Source organism: Pongo abelii, chromosome 2 (genome assembly GCF_028885655.2).
Source record: "Pongo abelii isolate AG06213 chromosome 2, NHGRI_mPonAbe1-v2.0_pri, whole genome shotgun sequence".
In the NCBI taxonomy this organism is placed as follows: Eukaryota; Metazoa; Chordata; class Mammalia; order Primates; family Hominidae; genus Pongo; species Pongo abelii.
This window is the reverse complement of record NC_085928.1, coordinates 102,687,847-102,701,582: the sequence shown is the minus strand read 5'-3', so window position 1 is coordinate 102,701,582 and position 13,736 is coordinate 102,687,847.

Below are 13,736 nucleotides of genomic sequence, written 5' to 3'. Positions count from 1 at the left end.
TCTGGGATGTATGGATGACAAATGAAATACAGACTGCGCAGTTAAATTTGAATATCATAAACAATGAATACTCTTTTTTAGTATAAGCATGTCCCACATAATATTTGGGACATACTTACACTAAAAATTTTTGTTATTTATCTGACAGTCAACTTTAACTGGACATCCTGTATTTTCATCTGCTCATTTTGGCAACCCTTTTGGGCCAGCCTCTATTCTAGATCCCCCAATAACTCAAGCCTGGGTGCTGCCCCCAGTGGCTGGTCACCAGGGAAATGCACCCCATGGTACCCACAGCCCCAGCCCCCACTTCCAGTATGGCCTTTTCTGGGTCTTTCTGCCAAAGTGGACTCTGAGGACATTTGCCCACCAACCCCAGCACCTGGACAAACGAAGACGGAGCTGTAAACCCCTTGTACCCAAAAAGCAACCCTTCTTCGCATGGCTCAGGAATATTTTCCTGAAAATGTAAAACAACAACAGCAACAACAAAACAAGTAGTTACGAACATGGTTCGCAGCTAAAAAGGTACAAAGGGTATCCAGTGAAGAATCTCCTTCTATCCCTGCCACCCATCTAGCAGGGAGAGCCAAAGGCCTGGGGGCCAGGGAAGAAGTCCAGGAAGAATTCCTAAGGACCAGTCCTCATGTCTGCCTGCCACACCTCTTTTCTTCCGCCTGCCCCCCTCATTTCCCCTTACCGCATTTGTGAGAGCGGCCTCCTTATTTTTTGTCCTGTTGTCTCAATGGCTCCACCCCTCAGTCATGACCCACACCCCTGTATTACATGATCCCTCCCACCCATCCTTATTGTGTTGTGGGCAGCAAATCTTGGCCTTCACGCCTCAGCTCTCAGTCCTTAGCGCACGTTACTAAGACCCGCCAGCTTCCCCATCCCAAGGCTGGGAGTCCTGGGATATGGAGTGGCCTGGCTTTACGTCACCGGATCTCGTCTTCTCCGATACCATAGTCCGTGTCCTACAAACACTGACCCTCTGCTTGTGTTAGACTTGGAGTCCTCAAAGGAGAGCTCTTCCCCTTCTGGGGACTGAGGACCAGAGGTGCCCAGCATTTTGTGTTCTCTTCCACCCTAGGGAGCTACCCATCATGGGGAATTCACCGTCCGTGAGTGGAACTACCAGGTTGCTTTGCTTGGGTAGCCAGACCTTACACTGGGACACAGGTGTTTCTCCCATGGCTGTGTTTGAAAGCTCTCCCAGATCCACTTCTATCCTTTCCCCTGTCCCTTGCATTGGTCCTGTAAGACTTCAGGGTAGCCCTTGCCCTGTCTGGGTGGGCCTGGCTGTCTCTTACTGAACCATAAGCTCCTGCGGCTTGGGAAAGGGTGGTTCGGGCCATGCTGCTCTTGGCTCCCTGAGTCCTGACATGGGAAAGGGGGAGGGGAAGAGTCATGTTACAACGGCAGCTCTGATGATGGCCACCTTCCCACATTTGAGCCCTGTCCAGCAGCAGACCCTTGAGATAGAACACCAAAATCCAAGAGGAAGTGGATACATTGGGCAAAGGGGCTGGGAACAAAAAGTGGAGCCGAGGGATGACATGGAGCTGGGAATGAGATTCAGAATCCGCCATACCCCAAACCCCTGTGGGCAGACATTGCCTAGAGCTTCATCAGGCCAGCGCTGTTCCTTGTTCTCCCAGTCCAGCCTGGCTGCTCACCCTTCTCTCCTGGGCTGGGGGGTTATGGGAGGCAGAGGGGAAAGGAGAGACCACTGAGGGTCTGAAAACCCCCTCAAGATGTCTCCGCCTGAAGTTCCAGCAGAAAAAGGATTGGAGCCCACTGCACCTACCCCCATGAGCCAGTGGGGAGTTGAGCACTGAGAGATGGGACTTCTCAGCCTGTGGAAGAGAGGCTAGATGTGGGGAAAGCGGGGGAAGGAGAAAAGGGTGTGTGTGCACGTGTGTGTGCATGTGTGTATGTGTGTGTCTATGCACGTGTGTGAGAAAACAGGAAGAGGGAAATGGAGGGGACTGAGGGTGAGGGGACAGGAAGTGAGGAGCAGCAGGAGGAAAGTAAAATAGGCATGTATTAAACCCTGAGGCCTCTTGCCAGGGGGTCAGTTTTTTCTTTTAAAAAAAATTACTTTGTTCTTTCTGTGAAAACAGTATATGCTCCCTACAAACAGTTTAAGCATTGCAGAAAAGTACAAAAAGAAAATAAAAGTATTACCTCAAGTTTTATCATTCAAATATAACCGTCTTTAACATTTCTGGTACAGCATCCTCAACATATTTCTATGCATTTTTACAGATAGGAGAGATAGAAATACTTTCATAAAAATGGGATCATACCATATGTCTATTTTTTTTTAGTGAAGATTTAATTTTACTTGACTCTAATTGAAGAAAATGAATCAGAAGTAAAACAAGAAATTCTTGAACTCCACATTTATGCACCATGAGATATTTTTCCTCCTTGAAAGATCCTTCTAAGTTTAAGAAAACGGATGGAGTGACATTCACAGGTAAACATTCCATCAATCTCAGGGTATCTGAGGAGAGTTAGACCTGTGTTGTCAACCTTCTTGCAATGTGAATGGAAGGAATCATCTCCTGGGGAAAGCAGGGGTCTGCTGACCCAAGTGGGTCCAATGCACACTGCTCCTCGTCCTGGGATTGTGGACTGAATGCCTGTCATTGGTGCACGGCAGCCGCACTCAACAATGAGAAGGAGGCAGGCACCATACTTAAGCATGCCTGGGGAGGGATGGGTCCTTGAACCTGCCTACTCTGTCACTGTCACAGATGTTACTTCTTTCCTGATTCTTTCTCTTCCTCTCCTCCCGTCCTCTCTCCTTCTCTTTCCTTTCTTTCCCTTCCTTCCTTCCTTCCTTCCTCCCTCCCTCCCTCTCTCCCTTCCTTCCTTCCTTCCTTCCCTCCTTCCTTTCTTTCTTTTAATATAGAGACAAGGTCTTGCTCTGTCCCCCAGGTGGCGATGCAGCGGAACTATCATGGCTCACTACAGCCTCAAACTCCTGGCCTCAAGTGATCCTCCCACCTTGGCCTCCTGAAGTGTTGATATTACAGCCATGAGCCACCACGCCTGGCCCTGATTTTTTCTAGAAACATTATAGTTTTTAGATTTAGGTCTTTGGTCCTTCTCAGATTAATTTTTGTGGGTGAGATAGGGGTCAATATTATTTTTTACCCATATAGATATTCAGTTGCTCCAGCATTGTTTGTTGAAAAGATTCTTTCCTGCCACTGCATTATATTGGCACCCTTGCTTTAAATCGGTGGACCATAAATGGGTGGGTCTGTTTCTGGATTCTGTTGTGTTTTGTTGATCTATTTGTTTATCCTAATAAATACCACATTGTCTTAATTACTGTAGCTTTATGGTAAAAATTTTTTTTAAGATGGAGTCTCGCTCTGTCACCCAGGCTGGAGTGCAGTGCCATGATCTCAGCTCACTGCAACATCTGCCTCTTGGGTTCAAGCGATTCTCCTGCCTCAGCCTCCCGAGTAGCTGGGATTACAGGCGCCTGTCACCACACCTGGCTAATTTTTGTATTTTTAGTAGAGACAGGGTTTCACCAAGTTGGCCAGGCTGGTCTCTTGACTTCAAGTGATCCGCCCACCTCGCCCTCTGGAAATAATTTTCTTTTACTTTTTCTTTTTCTTTTTTTTTTTTTTTTGAGACAGAGTCTTACTCTGTTGCCCAGGCTGGAGTACAGTGGAGCGATCTCAGCTCACTGCAACATCCGCCTCTCGGGTTCACGCCATTCTCCTGCCTCAGCCTCCCAAGTAGCTGGGACTACAGGCGCCCGCCACCATGCCCGGCTAATTTTTTGTATTTTTAGTAGAGATGGGGTTTCACCGTGTTAGCCAGGATTGTCTCGATCTCCTGACCTCGTGATCCGCCCACCTCAGCCTCCCAAAGTGCTGGGATTACAGGCGTAAGTCACCGCACCTGGCCTGGAAATAATTTTTTAAATTATCTTTTCGTTTTCTAGTTGTTCGTTGCTAGTGTATAAAAGTACCATTGATTTTTAAAATTATGTCAAATTATATATGACATAAAATTTACCTTTTAACCATTTTTAAAATCACCTCATGTAGGTTTAGAATTTTTTTTTTTTTTTTTTTTTTTGGTAGTGAGAACATTTAAGATCTCTCTTAGCAATTTTCAAGTATATGTTATTATTAACTATAGTCACCATGCTATAGAGTAGATCTCCAGAACTAATTCTGTCTGATTGAAACTTTGTACCTTTTGATTGACATCCCCCATTCCCATATTCCCCCCAGGCCCTGGCAACCACTATTCTACTCTTGGTTTTTATGAGTTTTGACTTTTTTAGATCTCTCATATATGTGAGATCATGCAGTATTTGTCTTTTTCTGCCTGGCTTATTTCCCTTAGCATAATATCCTCCAGGTTCATTTATGTTGTGGCAAATGACAGAATTTCTTTCCTTTTTAAGGCTGAATAATATTTGATTGTATGTATATACTACATTTAAAAAGTCCATTCATTTGTCAGTAGACACTTGGGTTGATTCCATATTTTTGCTATTGCAAATAACATTGCAATGAACATGGAGGTACAGATATCTCTTCAAAATACTGACTTCATTTCCTTTGGTTATACAGGAAGGAGTAGGATTGCTGGGTTATATATATAATAGTTCTATTTTACATTTTTTGACGAACCTCTATACTGTTTTCTATCATGGCTGCACAGTTTACATCCCTACCAACAGTGTATGAGTGTTCTTCCTTTTTTTTTTTTTTTTTTTGAGACAGAGTCTCACTCTGTCACCCAGGCTGGAGTGCAGTGGCTCGATCTCAGCTCACTGCAGCCTCTGCCTCCTGGGTTCAAGTGATTCTCCTGCCTCAGCTTCCCAGGTAGCTGGGATTACAGCGTGCACCACCATGCCCTCTCATTTTTGTATTTTTAGTAGAGCTAGGGTTTCACCATATTGGCCAGGCTGGTCTCCACCTCCTGACCTCTGGTGACCTGTCCGCCTCAGCCTCCCAAAGTGCTGGGATTACAGGTGTGAGCACGGCACTTGGCCAAGAGTTCTCTTTTTCTTACATCCTTGCCAACACTTGCTATCTTTTATCTTTTTTGATAATAGCCATTCTAACAGATGTGAGGCGATATCTCATAGTGGCGTTCATTTGCATTCCCCTGATAATTCGTGATGTTGAACACCTTTTCATATCCTGTTGGCCATTTGTATGTCTTCATTTGAAAAATGTCTATTTGGCCCAGTGCAGTAGCTCATGCTTGTAATCTCAGCACTTTGGGAGGCCAAGGCGGGCGGATCACTTGAGGTCAGGAGTTTGAGACCAGTCTGGCCAACATGGTGAAACCTTGTCTCTACTAAAAATAAAAAATTAGTTGGACATGGTGGTGCACACCTGTAATCCTAGCTACTGGAGAGGCTGAGGCACGAGAATCGCTTGAACTTGGGAGGTGGAGGTTGCAGTGAGCCGAGATCACGCCACTGCACTCTAGCCTGGGCAACAGAGCAAGACCCTGTCTCAAAAAAAAGAAAGAGAAGAAAAGAAAAAAGAAAAAGAAAGCTGTCTATTCATGTTCTTTGCCCGTTTTTAAATCAGGTTTTTGTTATTAAGTTGTATAAGTTTATTACCTATTTTGGATATGAACTCCTTATCAGACATGGTTTGCAAAGTTTTTCTCCCATTCTACAGGTTGTCTCTTCACTCTGCTGATTTTGTGCTTTGCTGTACAGGAGCTTTATAGTTTGATGCAACACTATTTGTCTAGTTTTGCCCTTGTTGCCTGTGTTTTAGGTGTCATATTCAAAATGTCTTTGCCTAGACTAACGTCAAGAAGCTTTCCCTGTGTTTTCTTCTAGTCATTTTACAATTTCAGGCCTTATGTTAAAGTTTTGAAGCCACTTTGAGTTGACCCACAGTGTGACATAGGATCTAATTTCATTATTCTTCATGTGGATACCCAATTTTCCCAACATCATTTATTGAAGAACTGTTCTTTCTCCATTGTGTGTTCTTGGGCACTTTGTTTTGACTTAAAGTATGCGGATGAATATACATAGGTTATATGCAAATACCATGCAGTTTTTAATATAAGGGACTTGAGGATTCTCAAGAGTTTGGTATCCTTGGGGAGTCCTGGAACCAATCCCTCATAGATACCAAGGGACAGCTGTATATTTTGAAATCAGGTAGTGTGAGGCCTCCAGCTTTGTTATTTTTGCTCAAGATTGCTTTGGTTATTTGGGTTCTTTGTGATTCCTGTGAATTTTAGAATTTTTTTTTCTATTTCTGTGAGAAAAATGCCACTGGAATTGTGATTGCATTGAATTTGTAGATCACTTTGGGTAGTATAGAAATTTTTAACAATATTAATTATTCTAATCCATGAACATGGATTATCTTTCCATTTATCTGTCTTCAATTTCTTTCATTAATGTTTTATAGTTTTCAATGTACATATCTTTCATTTCCTTGATTAAATTATTCCTCAATATTTTTGTTTTACACATAGGATTAAATTTTTTTGGCGTAGTTCATTGTTAGTACAGTCATGAACCTCATAATGATGTTTCATTTGACAGATCACATATACGTGGGCGTTCCCATAAGATTCTAATGGAGCTCAAAAATTCCTATCACTGTGACATTGAAGCCATTACAAGGTGATAGTGCAATGCATTACTCACATGTTTGTGGTGATGCTGGTGTAAACAAACCTACCTTGCTTCCAGTTGTATAAAAGTATAACACATCCAATTATGTACAGTATATATTATTTGATAATGATAATAAACAACTATTACTGTTTTATATATTTACTATAATATACTTTTAATTGTTATTTTAAAGTGTACTCTTTTTACTTATTAAAAAAGTTAATTGTAAAACAGCCTTAGGCGGGTCCTTCAAGAGGAGGTATTTCAGAAGAAAGCATTGTTATCATAGGAGATGACAGCTCCATGTGCGTTATTGCCCCCGAAGACCTTCCAGTGGGACAAGATATAGAGGTGGAAGACAGTGATATTGATGATCCTGACCCTGTGTAGGCCTAGGCTAATATGTGTGTGTGTGCGTGTGTGTGTGTTTCACAAAAGGCTTAAAAACAAAAACGTTTAAATAGAAAAAAAGCTTGTAGAATAAGGCTATAAAGGAAATATTTTTATACAGCTATACAGTGTGTTTGTGTTTTTCTTTCTTTAGAGATGAGATCTTGCTATGTTGCCCAGGCTAGATTCAAACTCCTGGGTCAAGCAATCAGCCTCCTGAGTAGCTGGGACTACAGGCACACACTACCATGCCCAGTGTATGTTTTTGTTTGGAGCTAACTGTTATTACAAAAGAGTCAAAAAGTTTAAAAAAATTAAAACACCTATAGAGGAAAAATTATAGTAAGCTGAGGTTAATTTATTATTAAAGAAATAAAAATATTTACCAAATAAATTTAGCGTAGCCTAAATGTACAGGGTTTATAAAGTCTACAGCAGTGTACGATGATGTCCTAAGCATTCACACTGACTCACCCAGAGCAACTTCCAGTCCTGCATGCTCCATTCATAGTAAGTGCCCTACACAGGTGTTCCATCTTTTATCTTTTTTAAAAAATCATATTTTATTGTACCTTTTCCATGTTTAGACACGTAAATACTAACCATTGTGTTACAAGTACCTATAGTATTCAGTACAGTAACATGCTGTACAAATTTGTAGCCTAGAAGCAATAGGCTATACCATATAGCCTAGATGTGTCATAGGCTATACCATCTAGGTTTGTGTAAGAACACTCCATTATGTGCACATAATTATGAAATTGTCTAATGACACATTTCTTAGAGTGTATCCCCATTGTTAAGTGATGCATGGCTGTATATTAGAAGTGCTACTGACTTTTGTATGTTGATATTGTATCCTACAGCTGTACTGCATTTGTGTATTAACTCTAACAGTTTTTTTGGTGGAGTCTTTTGGGATTCTATGTATAAGATGAAGTCATCTGCAGAGACAATTTTACTTCTTCCTTTTAAATTTAGATGACTTCAATTTTTTTCTTCTTGCCTGATTGCTCTGTTTAGGACCTTTAGTAGTATGTTTAATAGAAGCTGTGAGACCAGGTATCATTTTCTTATTCCTGATCTTAGGAGACAAGGTTTCAGCTTTAATCATTGAGTAGATGTTAGCTGTGGTCTTGTCATACATGACCTTTATTATGTTGAAGTATCTGCCCTGTATAGCTAATTTCATGAGAGTTTTTAATCACGAAAGGATGTTGAATTTTGTCAAATGTCTTTTCTGTATCTGTTGAGATGATCATGATTTTTATCTTTCATTCTGTTAATGTGGTGTATTGCATTTATTGATTTGTGTATGTTCAACTCTTCTCACATTCAAGGGATAAATCCCACTTGGTCATGGTGTTTGATTCTTTTAATGTGCTGTTGAAATTTGTTTTCTAGTATTTTGTTGAAGACGTTTGCATCTGTGTTCATCAGTGATATTGGCCTGTGTCTTAAGTCCATTTTGTGTGGCTATAAAGGAATTCCTGAGACTGGGTAATTTATACAGAAAAGATGTTTATTTGGCTCATGGTTCTGCAGGCTGTACAAAAACATGGCATCAGCATCTGATTCTGGTGAGGGCCTCAGGAAGTTTTTAATCATGGCGGAAGGCAAAGAGGGAGCAAGTGTGTCACATGGTGAGAGAGGGAGCAAAAAAGAGAGGAGGGTGCTGCCAGGCTCTTTGTAACAATCAGATCTCAAGGGAACTAATAGAGCGAGAACTCACTACCACAAAAATGGCACCAAGCCATTCATGAGGGATCTGCTCCCATGATCCAACACCTCCCAGTAGGCCCCACCTCCAATATTGGGTATCAAATTTCAACATGAGATTTGGAGGGCATAAATATCCAAACTATATCAGCCTATAATTTTCTTTTCTTGTAGTGTTCTTATCTGGCTTTGGCTTCTGGTTAATGCTTGCCTCATAAAATGAGCTTGGAAGTGTTTCACCATCTTCAGTTTTTTGAAAGCATTTTGGGGAATACTGGCACTAATTCTTCTTTAAGCTTTTGGTAGAATTCACCCATGAAGACATCAGGTCCTGGGCTTTTCTTTGTTGGGCAAGTTTTGATCACTGACTCAATCTTTTTACTTGTTATTGGTCTGTTCAGATTTTCTTTTTTCTTCATGATTCGGTCTTGGTAGATTGTAAATTTCTAGGAATTTATTTATTTCTTTTAGGTTATCCAATTTGCTGGTGTATAATTGTTCATAGCAGTCTCTTATGATACTTTGTATTTCTGCAGTGTCAGTTGTAATGTCTCTTTTGTTTATAATTTTATTTATTTGAATCTGCTTTTATTTCATACTCTAGCTAAAGGTTGCTCAATTATGTTTATCTTTTCAGAAAATCAACTCTTAGTTTCACTGATCTTTTCTATTGGTTTTCTAGTCTTTATTCATTTCTGCTCTGATCTTAATTGTTTTCTTCCTTCTGCTGATTTTAGGCTTAGTTTTTTCTTCTTTTTCTAGTTCTTTGAGGTGTAATGTTGGGTTGTTTATCTGAGATCTTTCCTTTTCTTAATATAGACATTTACTATTTAAACTTCCCCCTTAGAACTGCTTGTGATGCATCCCATGGGTTTTGGTATGTTGTATTTCCATTCTCATTTACCTCAAGAGAGTTTTTGATTTCCCTTTTGATTTATTCTGTGACTCATTAGTTGCTCATGTGTTGATTAATTTCCACATATTTGTGAATCTTCCAATTTTCCTCCTGTTATTGATTCCTAGTTTCATACCATTGTGGTCAGAAGAGATACTTGATAGGATTTCAATCTTCTTAAATTTGTTAAGACCTGCTTTGTGGCCTGACGTGTGCTCTATCTTGGAGACTGTTCTGTGTGTGCTTAAAAAGAGTGTGTATTCTGCTGCTGATTAAAAAAAAATAGAGATGGGGATCTCACTCTGTCTAGGTGACAGAGTGAAACAAAATGAACTTAAGACACAGTTACATAAGCTCACTGCAGCCTTAAACCCTTGGGCTGAAGCAATCTTCCCTTTTCAGCCTCCCAAGCAGCTGGGACTATAGGCATATACCATCATGCCCAGCTAACTAAAAAAAAATTTTAAGAGATGGGGTCTTACTATGTTGCTCTGATTAGTTTCAAATTCCTGGACTCAAGAGATCCTCCTACCTTAGCTTCCCAAGTAGCTGGGATTACAGGTATGAGCCACCATGCCCGACTCTGCTGCTGATTATTTAATATGATTATTTTGGATGCTTTGTTGGGCATTTTATAGATCTTCATTTCTTTAGAGTTGGTTAGTGGTGCTTTATTTTGTTCCTTTGGTGGTATCTTGTTTCCCTGATTAGTCATGATCTTTGTGACCTTGCATTGGTTTCTGTACATCTGAAGAAGCAGGTACTTCTTTCAGTCTTAACAGATTGGTTTCAGCAGAGAAAGCCCTTCACCAGTTAGCCTGTCCAGAGATGCTGGGCAGGCAATTGGACTTGCTGCTGGATTTCTCTGGCAGGCTGGTCCGCTGCCTGGGTCAACAGGTGGGTGGGCTTGATGCCTAGCTCTGCGGGGTTGGACCTGCAGCCTAAATCCACTGGGGCAAAACTGGAACAAGGTCTGCTGGGTGGGACTGTGTTCTTTTTTTTTTTTTTTTTTTTTTTCATTTACTTAGGATTTAATGTGCTCTTCTTTTTCTAGTTTCCCAAGATAGAAGCTTAGATTATTGATTTTCTTTTTTGATATTTGCATTCAATGCTATAAATTTCCCTCTAAGTACCACTTTTCTTGCATCCAAAAAACTGATGTGTTGTATTTTCATTTTCATTTACTTCAAAATATTTTTAAGTTTCTCTCAAGATTTCTTCTTTGACCCAAGTGTTATTTAAAAGCTTGCTTTTTAACCAGTCTCCAGGTATTTTTGGGTTTTCCAGTTATCTTTCTGTAATTTATTTCTAGTTTAGTTCCATTGTGGTTTGAGAGTAGACATTATATGATTTCTAGTCTTTTAAATTTATTGAGTGTGTCTTAAGGAGCAGAATGTGGTCTATCATGGACAATGACCCTGTGAGCTTGAGGAGATGTATATTGTGCTGTTACTGGATGAAGTCATCTATAAATATCAATTATATCCAGTTGATATTTGGTGCTGTTTTCAGCTATGCCCTTACTGACTTGCTGCCTGCTGGTTTTGTCCATTTCAGATAGAAGGGTGTTAAGGCCACCAACTGTAATAGTGGATTTATCTCCTTTCCATGGAGTTTCCTCAGTTTTTGCTTCATGTGTTTCCTGCTCTGTTGTTAGGTACATGCACATTAAGAATTATTCCGTCTTCCTGAAGTATTGACCTGTTTATCATTATGTAGTGCCCCTCTTTATCTGTAATAATTATGCTTGTGGCCGGGCGCGGTGGCTCACGCCTGTAATCCCAGTACTTTGGGAGTCCGAGGCGGGCGGCTCACAAGGTCAGGAGATCGAGACCATCCAGGCTAATATGGTGAAACCCCCGTCTCTACTAAAAATACAAAAAAAATTAGCCGGGCATAGTGGCGGGTGCCTATAGTCCTAGCTACTCGGGAGGCTGAGGCAGGAGAATGGCGTGAACCCGGGAGGCAGAGCTTGCAGTGAGCCAAGATCGTGCCACCGCACTCCAGCCTGGGCGAGAGAGCGAGACTCCGTCTCAAAAAAGATAAATAAATAATTATGCTTGCTCAGAATTCTGCTTTCTGAAAGTATATAGCTACTCCATCTCTTTTTTTGATTAGTATTAGCATATACCTTTCTTCATCCCTGTTTATAAATTTTAATTTTTAAAAAATAGAGATGAGGTCTCTCCATGTTGCCCAGGTTGGTCTCAAACTCCTGACCTCAAGCAGTCCTCCTGCCTTAGCAGCCCAAAGTGCTGTGATTACAGGTATGAGCCACTGTGCCTGGCATCTTCATCTCTTTTCAATTTATGTATGTCTTTATATTTAAAGTGGGTTTCCTGTAGACAGCATAGAGTTATGTCTTGTGTGATTCACTTTAACAACCTCTGTCTTTTAGTTGGTGTATTTAATCCATTGAAATTTATTGATATAGATAACTATTAGGTTGGTGCAAAAGTGATTGTGGTTTTTGCCATTGAAAGTAATATCTGTCAGATTCATCATTGCTTTCTATTTGTTGTCCTTTTTCTTTGTTTCTGTCTTCCACTCTTTTTCTGCCTTTCGTGGTTTAATTGATCACTTTATATGATTCCATTTCTCCCTTTCCATATCAGTAAGATTTAGCATATCAGTAATACTTCTATTTTTTTAGTAATTGCCCTGGAGTTTGCAAAATACATTTACAACTAGTCCAAGTTCACTTTTAAGTAAAACTATGCCCCTTCATGGGTAATGCAAGTATCTTATAATAAAGTATTCTTAATTCCTCCCTCCTATCCCTTGTATTATTGCTGTTATTCTTTCACTTCTACATAAGCTATAATCACTAACTACATTGTAGCTATTGCTATTATTTTGAATAAACTGTTATCTGTTAGATCAATTAGAAATTAATTTTTAAAAGTTCTTATTTTACCTTCACTTAATTATTTCTAATGTTTTTCTTTTCTTTCTGTAATCTGAATTTCTGATTATAACATTTTTCTTCTCTCTGAAGAATTTCTATTTATTTATTTTTTATTTTTTTTTTGAGACAGAATCTTGCTCTGTCACCAGGCTGGAGTGCAGTGGCGTGATCTCGGCTCACTGCAACCTCCGCCTCCTGGGTTCAAGTGATTCTCCTGCCTCAGCCTCCCGAGTAGCTGGTATTACAGGCGTGTGCCACCATGCCCAGCTAATTTTTTGTACTTTAGTAGAGACGCAGTTTCACCATGTTGGCCAGGATGGTCTCGATCTCCTGACCTCGTGCTCCACCCGCCTCCACCTCCCAAAGTTCTGGGATTACAGGCATGAGCCACCATGCCTGGCCTCTCTCTGAAGAATTTCTTTTAACATTTCTTGCAAGTCAGGCCTACTGGCAAAAAATTCCCTCAATTTTTGTTTGTCTAAGAAAGTTGTTATTTCTCCTTCACTTTTGAAGAATAACCTCAAAAGGTACAGAATTCTGAGTCAATGACTTTTTTCTCTCAACTCTAAATATTTCACACCATTCCTTTCTTGCTTGCATGGTTTCTGAGAAGTTAGATGTAATGCTTATCTTTGCTCTTCTATAGGTAAGGTGTTTTTCCCTCTGGCTTTTTTCAAGATTTTCTCCGATTTTCTGTAGTTTCTTTCTTTCTTTCTTTCTTTTTTTTTGACTCGGAGTTTTGCTCTTGTTGCCTAGGCTGAAGTGCAACAGTGCAATCTCTCGGCTCACTGCAACCTCTGCCTCCCAGATTCAAGTGATTCTCCTGCCTCAGCCTCCTGAGTAGCTGGGATTACAGGTGCCCACCACCATGCCCGGCTAATTTTTGTATTTTTAGTAGAGATAGGGCTTCACCATGTTGGCCAGGCTGGTCTCGAACTCCCAACTTCAGGTGATCCACCTGCCTTGGCCTCTCAAAGTGTGGGATTACAGACATGAGCCATCATGCCAGGCCTACAGTTTCAATATGATATGCCTAGTTATAGTTTTTGTTTGTTTTGTTTTGTTTGTTTTTGTTTTCTTGGCATTTATCATGAAGGGTGCTCTCTGAGAGTCCTGGATCCATCGTCAGTGTCTGAAACTAAATCGGGAAAATACTCGGTCATTATTGCTTCAAA